This window comes from Jaculus jaculus, chromosome 10 (genome assembly GCF_020740685.1).
Source record: "Jaculus jaculus isolate mJacJac1 chromosome 10, mJacJac1.mat.Y.cur, whole genome shotgun sequence".
Classification (NCBI taxonomy): domain Eukaryota; kingdom Metazoa; phylum Chordata; class Mammalia; order Rodentia; family Dipodidae; genus Jaculus; species Jaculus jaculus.
This window is the reverse complement of record NC_059111.1, coordinates 102,507,576-102,521,637: the sequence shown is the minus strand read 5'-3', so window position 1 is coordinate 102,521,637 and position 14,062 is coordinate 102,507,576.

Sequence of the window (14,062 nt, the reverse complement as noted above, 5' to 3'; positions counted from 1 at the left end):
GGGACAACAGGAAGAATACAGTGTTTTGAAGGGGCCTGAATGCTCAAGGATTGTCCTGTTCTTCAAAGTCTGTTTTATTCCCCCCTGGATTAACAAATTGGCACCATACCTGGTATTGTGGAGTATAAGAAATGCAGAAAAGAGAAGGTCATTGAGTTTGCAACACGGTCTTGTGTTTTGGAAATGGCCATGGGCAGTGTGAAGCAGGTTTGCTGATGATTGCATGGAGACCCAATGGAGCTGTGAGGATGAACCGTGGGTTGCAGTGGAGACCCAGTGGAGATGCCAGGACCACGAGATGGCTGCTAAGGAGAGCCGCTGGCCCCAGATGAAGTTTCCCAGGTCTATGAGTAGCCTAGCTGGAGGAGTGGAATGGGAACTCCAGAACCTGTTGCTGGTTAAAATGGTCAGACTTGGAGTGTGTCACAGTAGCAGACAGCTTCAGGTTCACTGATATGAACTTCCAGACCAAGCACAGTTATGGAGGAAGGGATTTATTGACGCTTACAGATCCAGGGGAAGTTCCATAATTGCAGAAGAAGCTGGCCTGCTTTCACAGGACCAAGCAGAGAGAGAGAGAGAGAGAGAGAGAGAGAGAGAGAGAGAGAGAGAGAGAGAGAGAGAGGGAGAGAGAGAAGCACAAGCCAAAAGCCACATAGCACAGCACACTTCAAGAACTCCAGCTAGGCACACTTTGCATATCTTTAGATTGAAATCTCAAACCCACCACCACACCTTAAGATCCACCCAGTGACACAGCCTCCAGCCAGGTGGCTGCAGATGCAAACTAATAAAAATACCGAATATATTGGGGGCCATCTATTCAAACCACCATACTCACTGACTAGAGTTGTTGGACTTGAAGTTACAGACTTTGATGTTTGCCCTGGTTGTTTTAAATCTTGTATTGGTTGCATATTTCTTTTCTATGCTCAATGCCATCTTTTGCAGTGTAAATGTTTATTCTGTGCCATTATAGGTTTTGGGGGGATTTTTTTGGTAATATGGCTCAGTTAAAAGAACTTGGGTTATAGTCTTTTATCACTTATTGTTTGAGCCTCATTTGGATTTATAAAAATTATGGGAACTCTTAAATTTGGATAAAAGCATTGTATTTTTTAAATATTTTGTTTTTATTTACTTATTTATGACAGAGAAAGAGAGAGAGAAAGAGAAAGAGAATGGGTATCTAGGGCCGCCAGCCACTGCAAACAAACTCCAGACACACATGCCCCCTTGTGCATTTGGCTAATGTGGGTCCTGGGGAATCAAACCTGGGTCCTTTGGCTTCACAGGCAAACGCCTTAACAGCTAAGCCATCCCTCCAGCCCAAATTCATTGTATTTTATATTACATATGGCTATCAGTTTATGGGGGCCAGGTGCAGAATGTGGTGGTTTGATTCAGGTGTCCCCCGTAAACTTAGGTGTTCTGAATGCTATGTTCCCATCTTATGGAGATCTAGGAATTAATGCCTCTTGGAGTCAGTGTATTGTTGTGGGCAGGCTTATGGGTATTATAGCCAGTGTCCCCTTGCCAGTGTTTGGCACACTCTCCTGTGGTTATTGTTCACCTTATATTGGCCAGGGGGTGATGTCCACCCTCTGCTTAAGCCATCATTTCCCCTGCCATCCTGGAGCTTCCTCCTCAAGCCTGTAAGCCAAAATAAACCTCTTTTTTCCCACAAGCCACTCTTCATCGTGATTTCTGCCAGCAATGTGAACCTGACTGCAACAGTATTCATCTCCATTTATTTAGATATTATTATAAGCAGTGTTTAAGTGTACAGGTATTGCATCATGTTTTCAAAAGCATACCACTGTTTTATTCTTCTTTAAAATTATCATAAATGATATTGTTTTACATTTTAATTGATTATTGCCATGATACAAAAGTACATGTTTATATTTTGGGATGATGCAACTTTAATAGAAATTATTATTTCTAGTATTTATGTTGGCAGGAAATTTCTCTACGAACACAATCATGTATTCCTCATAATTAAGATGCCAGAGGCATGACTCTAGAGCTTCCAACCTGCCAGATTCAGCTACTAGCAGCCTTGAGAACCAATCAGACAAGTGGTGAAATGGGAGAGGAATTCACTCAGGGTGGCCACACTGGAAAGGAAAAGACACACTAGCTCAGCCCTGCCTTGAGGGTACTGAGAGTAACTTTAGCAATGCATAGGGGAAGGACAAAAGTTACACCTCCTCAAGATTCCTTGGTCAAGGTGTAGACCGACTGATTGTTATCTCAAGTGTGTTTCTGGGTGGTTCTGCTGGCATCTGTCACAGTCTGTTGTTCGCTGTTGCCTGGATCCCTCTGCCAGCTTTGCTATTCCAGGAACCTGAGCTATGCTAAGGAGAAATGACTAAAAGAAGTCACAGGCGAGAGGAGCAAAATGGAAGTCAGTCAGGACAATGACTGGGCCCCTCTTATGTCCTCACTCCTAAAGAAACCCCACACTTCCAAAGCAAACTGACTTCTTGTAGTCATATAAACACGTTTATCTATCTTTTAAATTTCCCTATCTTATCAAAGTACTATTAAGTAGAATTGATAAAAAGCTAATATTGTTATCTAGTTCTAAATCTAAGAAAAAAAAACTCCAGAATTTCACCATTAAGAATAATGTTAGCCGGGCTTGGTGGTGCACGCCTTTAATCCCAGCACTTGCGAGACAGAGGTAGGAGGATCATCATGAGTTCAAGGCCACCCTGAGACTACATAGTGAATTCCAGGTCAGCCTGGGCCAGAGTGAACCCTACCTCAAAAAACAAAACAAAAGAATAATCTAATCTTAATCCTAACTTTTTGTGTTGCAAGTTATCTGTATTTCCTAGTTGTTTAAAAAATATCTCATTTAGGGCTGGAGAAATGGCTTAGCGGTTAAGCGCATGCCTGTGAAGCCTAAGGATCCCAGTTCGAGGCTCGATTCCCCAGGACCCACATTGCCAGATGCACAAGGGGGCGCACGCGTCTGGAGTTCGTTTGCAGTGGTTGGAGGCCCTGGTGCGCCCATTCTCTCTCTCTCTCTGCCTCTTTCTCTCTCTGTCTGTCGCTCTCAAATAAATAAATAAAACAAAAAAAAATAAAAATAAATCTTATTTATTTATTTAGGAGATAGCGAGAAAAGGGCAGATAGAAAGACAGTGAGTCTGGACTTGCCAGGGCTTCCTGCTACTGCAAACAAATTCCAGACTCACATGCTACTTTATGCGTCTGGCTTTATGTGGGTACTGGGAAATTGGACCCAGGCCATCAGGCTTTGCAAGCAAGTTCCTTTAACTGTTGATCCATCTCTCCAGGCTCTCTCATTGCTGTTTTTTAGTCATAAAAGGTTATTTTTTTCTATATTTATATTCCTGTGTTTCTTATCATAGACTTAGGTCAGAAATGTGAGTTCCAGTCTCTTAGTCTGCTTTCTGTTCCTATAAGAAAAATACGTGAGAACAAGGCCCTGGGTTCAGTCCTTAGCATTGAGGCAGATAGAAGATAGATAGATGATAGACAGACAGATAGATAGATAGATAGATAGATAGATAGATAGATAGATACATACATACATACATACATACATGCATGCATATATACATGCATACATACATGCATACTTACATACATACATACATAGTAGAGACACTGATTTATTAGCTCATGATTCTGGCGGCACCACAGCTGTCGTGATGGATTGAACTATAGGAACAAACTGTGAGAATGAACTATGGAAATTAGCTATGGGAAAGAACTGGGAATGTTTTGTATGGACCTTACAAATAACTTTTGTGATATTATTGCTGTGAGATGCTAAATTCTTTACTTGTAATTTGCTTTAAAGTTAATCTTACCGCTGTGTAATTCACCTGTTGAAAACAATGTAACTAGGGTTTCTTCCGCCTTGGTGTACCCTTGACCAAAACAGCCCAGAGGACCAATACTGACGAGCGATGTTGAGAGGTGGTGACTGATCTTAAGACAAGCTCTGTGACCCTTTCCTCAGAGATCTGGCTGGACTCTTGACTTAGAAGAAACTTAAATGTGTAAGAAGTACTGATCATATAACATTGCAGACGATGAGCTCAGTAACTATCGGTCCACGGATCTGTTCAAGGCAACAAGTGGGTTTCACGGGATTGCTCTTGTGATCAGAGAATGTCTGTGTTCTGGATCAGTAGTCCAGTAGGCCACACCCTTAAGTGCCTCCCTTTAACAAACGCTTAAGGGCTTTGGAAAACTGGAAGCTCCTCACCCCTTGCTCATACAGTGAGCTTGTTGACATGTTACTGGTTTCTTCCTGTTCAATGAAAGTGCCAGTAAGCACCTATATGCGGGGGAGGAGGCCACAGCCGCAGTGACATCAGAGCCGTGGTGATAGCAAAGGCACCAGGTTCGCTAACGGCTTCAACTCAACTTGCCTTCAGTTTCCTTTTTTCCTCAGGCTTCTGCTCGAGGCAGCTAGCCCACTCCTGAGCTGGGAGTACCAGGAGCTAGCTCTCTCATCTCTGCAGGTTCTGCTCTTAGAAGCAATTTTCCCACTTTTGGATAGGAAAATTCCAGAGGTGGTTATTATTATTATTATTATTATTATTATTATTATTATTTTGCTAAATTCAGGGTCATGCCCTCCAAAATAGGGCACTCCACTTCTTAAAGATTCCACCATCACAGCGCTAGCCTGTTGAAGTGATCAAGCGTCCAGCACCTGCACCCTTAGGAGATACACTCAAGGTGAATCCTAACCATAGCAGCAGCATGGAAACCACCGTGCCCACTCGCAGAATGACACAGACAGCCTTGGGGTTAAAGCATCATATACTGTTAGACACTGGTTACGCCAAATCTCACCAGAACTATTTGGAATTTTCCAGTTACAGGCTTACTTATTCCAGCTACAAATCCTCCTGGGACACAACGTACTGATATAATGAATATTACCTTGATCAGATTGCTTTTCTCACATCAAACCGACAAGTACTGAAGAAATCAGAATAAGTGTGAGAGATGCCTTTGAAATCTGGTCACAGTGAGGGAGACTGGTAAAGAGGAAGCAGGTTTCAATCCCTAAAGAGGAGCAATATGTCAAAGGAAGGAAGTTAGAGGGTGCCACGGCTGCAGTTGATGTTTAAAATTGACAGCTATGATGATAGGCGTTCTTCCATCCAAACCTTTCCCCCTGTGTTAATTTTTCTTGATCAAGGAAGGTGATAGACAAATATCTTCACATAAAATTATGCTCTGAGGTATTTTGGCAAGTACAACCAAGAGCTACTTTGAAAGACTGGGTCTTTGTTCAGCTCACATCTCCCACTTGATACAGGAAGTCAGGGTGTTTTTGACAGCAATGGAGTCATTTTTGGTTCTTGGTTGGAATTACGGTGCCGGAGGGGTCACATAAAACGTCCACTGAGCCGGGCGTGGTGGCGCACGCCTTTAATCCCAGCACTTGGGAGGCAGAGGTAGGAGGATCGCCATGAGTTCAAGGCCACCCTGAGACTACAGAGTTAATTCCAGGTCAGCCTGGACCAGAGTGAGACTCTACCCCGAAAAACCAAAAAAAAAAAAAAAAAAAACAAAAAAAAAAAACGTCCACTGAGTCAGTGGCCTCCAGGTTCTCATCTTATGAATTCAACAAATATAGTCCACAAGTCATAGGGGGTGAAGTTTAGAAAGATTTTCTTACAGAGCTTAAGAGAAGCAAAGAGGACAATGCTGCTGTAAAACTGGGGGGGGGGGTCCCCAGAAATGAAAAAATATCTGACCGGGCGTGGTGGCGCATGCCTTTAATCCCAGCACTCGGGAGACAGAGGTAGGAGGATCGCCATGAGTTCGAGGCCACCCTGAGACTCCATAGTGAATTCCAGGTCAGCCTGAGCTAGACTGAGACCCTACCTCAAAAACCAAAACAACAACAACAACAAAATCTGCCTGGTGACTTATTGGGGTCTTTATGAGAATTTACTGGACAGAGTTTGAATTGGTCAGTTCAATTCCCATGTGTTCAGGTGCTTGTAATCATATTTAAATCTTCTTGTTGGGTTTCTATGGAGGCGAACTCCTTTAGGGGAAGAAGAGACAAGGAGCAACCAGACCCTGTACCATGTGTCCAGACACCTAGCAATCTTCTTCATCTCTTCCTGATTTTTAGGGAAGTAGGACTCCTTTTTAGGGAATAAAAGACAAGAAAACAAACAAACAGAACCCTCTTACAGGTTCAAGAACATGTCCTGCTTCTAGCCAAGCAAAAGAACTGTAAACTTTGGGTGAGGCCCATTATTTGCAGTTACCTAGCCAATTTCTGCTGCCCATTCTCCCCTCGGGAGAGGTAACCTAACTACCTCACCTGACCCAGATCATACCAGCCAACCCCCCGCTGCATGTCCTGCCGGGCCACCTGTTATGCCCAGTTCTCGGCACCCCCAGTGACCACCAAGGAGAACCAAACACGTATGCAAGAGCAAGGAGCTTTATTTTCGGGATTAAGCTCAGTCTCTTGACTTCACCAATGCAGTGGATCCGTACAAGAGCCCCGAGTAGCGGGAGGGGAGGGTTTTTACAGGGATCTGAACTTAGAAGAAGGGGATGGTACATGATTGGCTGATTTAAACAGTGCACTCTTCTGGTTGGCTTGGGATTTTGGCAGGTAAAGTTGGGTGGGCTGGGTCTAGGGGAATTGAACTTATCTATAACTACAGGAATGTCTTGTGTCTTCAGGAATGTATGGCATAATCGGTTTAACTGTTAAGCCTACCCTTACGGCAAGGTCGGCGGGCTGGAGCTAGGGGAATTGAACTTATCTTATGACTTCAGGAATGTATGGCATAATCGGTTTTAACTGTTAAGCCTACCCTTAGATCTTGCCAGGAAACAGAAACTTAGGCCTACTGAGGACTCTGAAGCCTGTCGTGGCGTCCATCTGGTTCCTGAGTCCTGCACCACCGTTCTGTGTACTATGTGTTAAGGAGCACTAGCGCAGAGGAGAGTGGTCACACATACGACCACAAGCAGAAGCAGCAGCAGCAGCAGCAACAATCCTGTCAGCCTGGGAACCCGAGAGGAAACCTGTGCCTCATCAGAACTCCGTGGAGCTTTGAGATGCAAACGAACGTGGTGCGTTTCCAAGGATGGCACAGTACCCAGGAGTACACAGCACTTAAGCTGGGAATAAAAGAGACTCCTGGACCTTGAAGCTAATGGACTGAAGTGCTATCACGGAAACACTACTAGACTTTAAGATAGAATACCTAAGTTTAATTTTCAGCCCCAGCTTTTATTTTACAACATAATGGCGTTTATCTGAAATTTCTGAAGGAGAAAAAGCAGGGCGTGATGGGGCGCGCCTTTAATCCCAGCACTCGGGGGAGGCAGAGGTAGGAGGATCACTGTAAATTCAAGGCCACTCTGAGACTACATAGTGAATTCCAGGTCAGGCTGGTGCCTTGAAACACCAACAAAATAAAAATAAAATTTCTGGAGGCTGGAGAAATAGCCGAGTCATTAAAGTGCTTCCTTTGTAAGCATGAGGACGTGAGTTCAATCCCCAGTACCTATGTAAAAAATTCTAGGCGTGACACAGCTATAATCTCAGCACAAAAGAGGCAGAGACAGGAGGATCCACTGAGGCTCAGTGACCAGCCAGTTTAGCCTAATTGGTAAGCTCCAGGCTGACATAGGACTCTGTCACAAAACCAAAGATAGGCAGTGTTCTTGAGGATAATACCTGGGGTTATCCTCTGGCCTACACATACGGAAACACACACATGTACACATGCACCTGCACATGTACATGCACCCCCTCATGAAAATGCATGCAAAAAATAAAAACGGTGAAGTACAATTTCTGAGTCTCTGCTTATCAACATAAACATCTCTAATTTATTTCTTAGGGCCAGGTACAAAGATTAAATGAATCAGTGGATGTCAAGGACCTAGCTAGTCAATAGCTTGTGCAAAGTAACTCTAAGTTCTTTTAACTCCAAACCAAATGTTTGTAAAGAAAAAAGGATTTTTTATCTTTTTTGTTTTTGGTGTTTTGAGGTAGGGTCTCACTCTAGCCCAGGCTGACCTGGACTTCACTATGTAGTCTCAGTGTGGCCTTGAACTCACGGTGATCCTCTCACCTCTGCCTCTGGAGTGCTGGGATTAAAGGTGTGCGCCACCACTCCAGGCAAGAAAAAAGGATATTTAAAAAATCTGTTACAAATAGTGCAATTAATGAGTATTATCGATTAATTTCTATCAAAATTAAAAATATAAAGGGGACCAGAATTTTTGTAACAAGAGGACAGACATTATCATTGAATATGATATTTAATGTGTACACAAACAAACGTAACAAACCTTCATTCAGAATATGAAATTGTTAGGAAAATCTAGTTTTAGCCTGAGACAGTTATCCGAGCCTTTGGGAGTCTAGTTTGTGAGCTCAGAATGGAATAAAGCTGACTGACCCATTGCTAGGAGAGTGTGAATGCAATTTTTGCAAAGCAAGGCAGTTACACAGAGGACAAGGCTGCTTTGAAGCACCCTAGCTGGCGGAGAGAAACGCTGCCCCCAGTTGGGGATCTGGCCTCATCTGCGGGACATTTGACCTTGGGCATTTACTGGATCAGAGTCCCCTTTCTACTTCTGACTTCTTCAATCCCTTTGCATCGCTTTGACTTTTGATCTTGGCCTCATTGTCTCAAATTGCTCAATGTCTAAAATTTGTTCAAAACGACTTGCACAAATATAAAATCCTGCAGCTAATTGTGTAACTACTAAGATTAAGTTGTGTGCCTTAAAATTCCCTGACAGTAATCCTAAAGCTCTCGATTTGTTTATATTACCATACAGTCTCTTATCTTCGACCTTAAGAGGAAAGCTTTAATCCTTGTAGCTTTAAACCAATGCATTTGAGTCCTAAATCAGTCCCTTTTGCAGTGCAGCCAGCCCGATAAGCCTGCCACTAGGTGGCGCTGAAGATCTAGATGTACAAAGTGAGTTCAGGATAAATTTCCCAAACGTAAATTATCCTCTGCCTTGGTCAATCGGTCAGCACCAGACTTCTATTTCCTTTATTGTCAGGGATCCTGGGAATGTCTTGGCTGAAGTCTGATGCAAACAGCCCCTCTTCAGTGCTCAGCAGCTGGTAAAGACTGGTCTAAACCTTGACAATAGCATCTGTAATGTCTTCTCACAAGATCATTGCTGACCTAATTGTCCTGTCTCCTCCATTCCCTTTCCTCAGTCCCCAAGTATAGACACTTAACCGGTGTTCCTTCAGCCACTCATGCACATATTTTCTGCGTGAAATCATAGGTCAAGGCTGTTGTGATCTGAGAAACATAGGATTTTCGCTTTCTTTTTTTAAATCTGACATAAGTAGCAAGTTCACATATCATGTATTAGGGTTGGGGTTAGTTCTTGCACCTAGGGGACCAGGCTGTTGGCAGCTGGCCTATGTTTCAAAGAGGAAACATAGGGGAAAATATTGTGATCTTTTAAAAATTCATAGCCAGCCCACAATCTATCCCTCTACCAATACATGCCTTGTGCAGAAGGCTTGAAGCATCTCTGGCGTTCTCTCTTGCCAAACTTCCCCTTTTACCTCATTGCTGCCTCTAATGTAGTTGCGGATGCTCATTTTAATATAACTCTATGGCTGTGTCGACTTTGATCATTTTTATTTTTCAAGAAAGCCTTGAAACACATTGGAACTGCATCCCTAAACTGGACTATAATTCATCAGCACAAAGGTGAAGGAGGGCAAGGGGGAGGGTTGTCAGTAACAGTGCTTGCCGCATGAGCATGAGCGTCAGAGTCACCCTGAGTTCGGTCCCTCAGCACCCCCTTACAAAGCTGCGTATGGCCACACATGCCCACAGCCCCCGTCCAGCAGGGACCCGAGACCTGAGAATTGCTGGGGCTTGCTGCTAAGCCCGTCTGACCAAAGCTGGCAGCTCCAGGAGGAGTGAGAAACAACGTAGATGAACAGTAGCGTGGGGCACTTGATTCTCTCTGCATGTGTGCACATGGGTGTGCATGTCTACACATGTATGTGCTTTCACCCCACATATGACACACATACACACACACACACACACACACACACATGCCTGCATGCAAAAATAGAACTATCAAGCCATCAATGAGAAGCCAAGAAGGAGCCTTAAATGTGCGTTGCTAAGTGAAGGAAACCAATCTGAAAAGGCCAAATCTTTATGACTCTCAACTATTTGGAACTCTGTAAAGGGAAGCACGTGGAGATGGTAAAATGATCGGTGGTGAACTAGGATTCAGGAGAAGGAAGAGGAGATAGATAAGTGGAGCACAGGGCGTTTTAGGGTATAAGGCTATTCTGAGTGCCATATGTTTGTCAAAACCCATGTAGTGTGCAATACAAATAATGAGCCCTAATGTAAACTATAGACTTTAGGTAATAAAAATGTGTCAACACTGGCCGACAGATACAACAAACTGAAGCAAGAAGCTAATAACAGAGGATTTAAACGTCTCTTGTGGGACATGAAGGCTGTGCTATAGGAAGTCATAATGAAGATAACTTAAGTCCACAGTTGTTGTCCACCAACGCTGGGGAACCGCAGTGAACGGGAGATATGAGGTCCCTGTTTTTAAGCAGTTCACCACATTCAGAAGAAAAAGACAGATACTGTAACTGAGAGCACAGGCTGAATGGAAAACATGGGCATTGACTGCTACCTTTACCCTGTCTAGCCCACCTGACCTACCTATATTGCTACTCCTTATGACTCGCCTTGTGTTGCAGTCAGGTTCGCATTGCTGGCAGAAATCACCCAACTGAGAGTAGCTTGTGGGGAAATAAAAAGGTTTATTTTGGCTTACAAACTCAAGGGGAAGCTCCATCATGGCAGGGGAAAATGATGGCATGAGCAGAGGGTGGACATCACCCCCTGGCCAACATAAGGTGAACAATAGTGACAGGAGAGTGTGCCAAACGCTGGAGCTTCCCCTTGAGTCTGTAAGCCAAAATAAACCCTTTTTTTCCCCACAAGCTGCCCTTGGTCAGGTGATTTCTGCCAGCAATGCAAACCTGACTACAACAGTAATGTTGGTACCGAGGAGTGGGATTGCTGCTAGGCACTTGACTGTGTGGCTTTGGCCTCTTGAAGCTGATTTTCAAGAAGAATGTGGAAGGATTTGAAATCTTGGCCTAAGAGATGCTTTGCAGTGCTGTAAGTACAGCTTGATGGACTACTCTGGTCAGAGTTGAAAGACCTGAATGCAGTAATAACTATGGCCTATGAGGTTTGGCTTATGAGGTGAGAAAGAGCTGTGCTTGGATGGGACTAGAAGCAGTTTGTGTGAGATGTTTGCTGTTATGACTATGTCCTCAGAACTTGTGCAGAGTTGCATTGTATAGAAATGAACTGGTGCAAGCAGAGGGTTATGGCACAGAAATGAAATCTTTGGGCCCAAACTGCTGCCTGTTTAGCTGCAATTATATGAGAAATTACAACCTTTGAGATTGGGCCGGCTGACCTGCATTGGGGGCCTCAGAAAGAATGTAGACTCTTTTGAAGGGGTATGAATGCTCAAGGAGTGTCATGTTCTTCAAAGTCTGTTTTATTCCCCCCATCACCAGATTAACAAATTGGCACCCCACTCTTGGTACCAACTTTATTGTTGCAGTCAGGTTCACATTGCTGGCAGAAATCACCTGACCAAGAGCAGTTTGTGGGTAAAAAGGGTTTATTTTGTATTACAGGCTCGAGGGGAAGCTCCACCACCTTGGGTTGAGTTGTATCCTCCAGTAAGCTATATTGAAGTCCTAACTCCCAATGTTCATTTGAGTTGTGTGGAAATCCATTCTTGGCAGATGTAATTAGGTGGGTCAAGGTCTTACAGAACAGAGTAAACCAACCTTTATCCAGTAAGCCTAGTGTCCCTATAAACAGAGGGAAGAAAGACACATGGGAAAGAAAAGAAGAAGCTTGCACCAATGGAGGAAAATGGAAGTGATGTTTCTACAAGTTAAGACAAGCCAAAGATCGCCAGAGAACTCCAGAAAAAGGGTTCTGTGTCACAGGTTTCAGAATGGGCATGGCCCTGCTGGTGCCATGATTTCTGACTTCCTGACGTTGGTACTAAGAAGGAAGACGTTCCTGCTGTCTGAAGCCACCTGGCTGTACTTTCTTAGGGCAGCTCTGGGGACAAAGGTACTCTCATCTTACTGTACTTACCCTATATGATTTTATTTATCCATTTCCAAAAGTAAGGACCAGGGCTGAGCCTCCTACATCCCAATATTCCATTCCTCCACTTAAATCTCTACTGTCCCCTCTCCTGAAGCATTCACCTCTCCTGACCTCTTTCTCATTTCCTGGCCTCTACTATGGACTCTTACTCTAACTTACATCCCAATCTAAAAATTAATTGCTACAATCCACCTATGAGAGAGAATATATGTCGTCTTTTGAAGTCTGGGTTGCCTTACTTAGTGTAATATTGGGGATGGGGAGAAAAAGAAAGTAATGAGAGGGGGTTATGATCAAAATAAATAATGTACATGTGTGAAAATTATCAATAAAATGTAAAAATATAAATGTATGGAATTACAGTTTTAAAAATAGACACATTATTTTGAGGCTAGCTCAATGACTGGCTTTTTTTTTTTTTTTTTTAATGACAGAGTGAGAGAAAATGAGAAAGTGAGAGAGAATTGGCATGCTAGGGCCTCCAGCCACTGTAATTGAGCTCCAAACATGTGAGCCACCTTGTGCATCTGGCTTACATGGGATCTGGGGAGTTGAACATAGGTCCTTAGGCTTCACAGGCAAGTGCCTTAACCTCTCCAGCCCAATAAATACATTTTATATATTTTGTATTTTTTAAATTTAAAAATATTTTTGTTTATTAGGGAAGAGAGAGAGAGAGAGAGAGAAAGTGGGACAGAGGGAGGTCATCTTTCCATTGCAAATGGACACCAAAAGTATGTGACACTTTATGCATCTGGGTTTATGTGGGTACTGGGGAATAAAACTGGGACCCATAGATTTTGAAAGCAAGTACTTTAACTGCTGAACTATTTCCCAAGCCCCTATGAAAATCAATACACCATTATCAGTAATAGACAGATCATCCAAACAGAAACTGTTCAACAGGGAAGTAAGAGAGCTCAGCAAAACCATAGATCACTTAGACCTAACGGACATCTACAGAACATTCCATCCCAAATCCACAGACTACACATTCTTCTCAGCAGCCCATGGAACATTCTCTAAAATAGATCACATATTGGGTCACAAAGCCTGCCTCCATATATTTAGGAAGATTGACATAATTCCCTGCATGATATCAGATCACAATGCTATATTGCTAGAAATTAACAACAAAAGATCCACCAAGAATTCCAACAGTGCCTGGAAACTGAACAGCACAGTTTTAAACAATAAATAGATAGTAGATGAAATAAAAAATGAAATTGCAAAATTTCTAGAAATGAATGACAATGAGAACACATCATACGAAAACTCATGGGACACAATGAAGGCAGTCCTCAGGGGAAACTTCATAGCACTAGATGCCTTCATAACAAAGACAGAGAGTTTGGTCCCTAAGCTTATATGGGTTATTGCCACTGTTCTTGGTTACCCTCCCATCCTAGATATTAAGTCCCTCTTGCTGAAGAAACCACACACATTGCATATGTTAAGAAATCAAGCTGGTGCTGGCCTGGAAGCTCCCTCTTCACTCTTCACCACAGTATGCAAACTTCTGGGGAAGGACAGTCATCAGAAGCCCTGCCCAGCTGTGAGCCTGTGACATCACCCCCAATGAGAAGAAAGGGTCGTCTGGAAGCCGCTGCTCAACTTCCAGAACATCCTGACTGGAAGCGGAGGCAGGTCAGGCTCCTTGGAAATCAGCACAAGGGGGCTCATACATTTTATCTTGAGCAAAAAAACACCTACAAGAACCAGGACTGGGGAGTTAGCTTAGTTGCTTAAGTCCTTGTAAGGTGTTTTCTGTGCAACATGAGTCCTTGGGTTCAGTCCCCAGAACCCGTGTAAAGAAGCCAGCATAGCATGATGGCACATCCCGA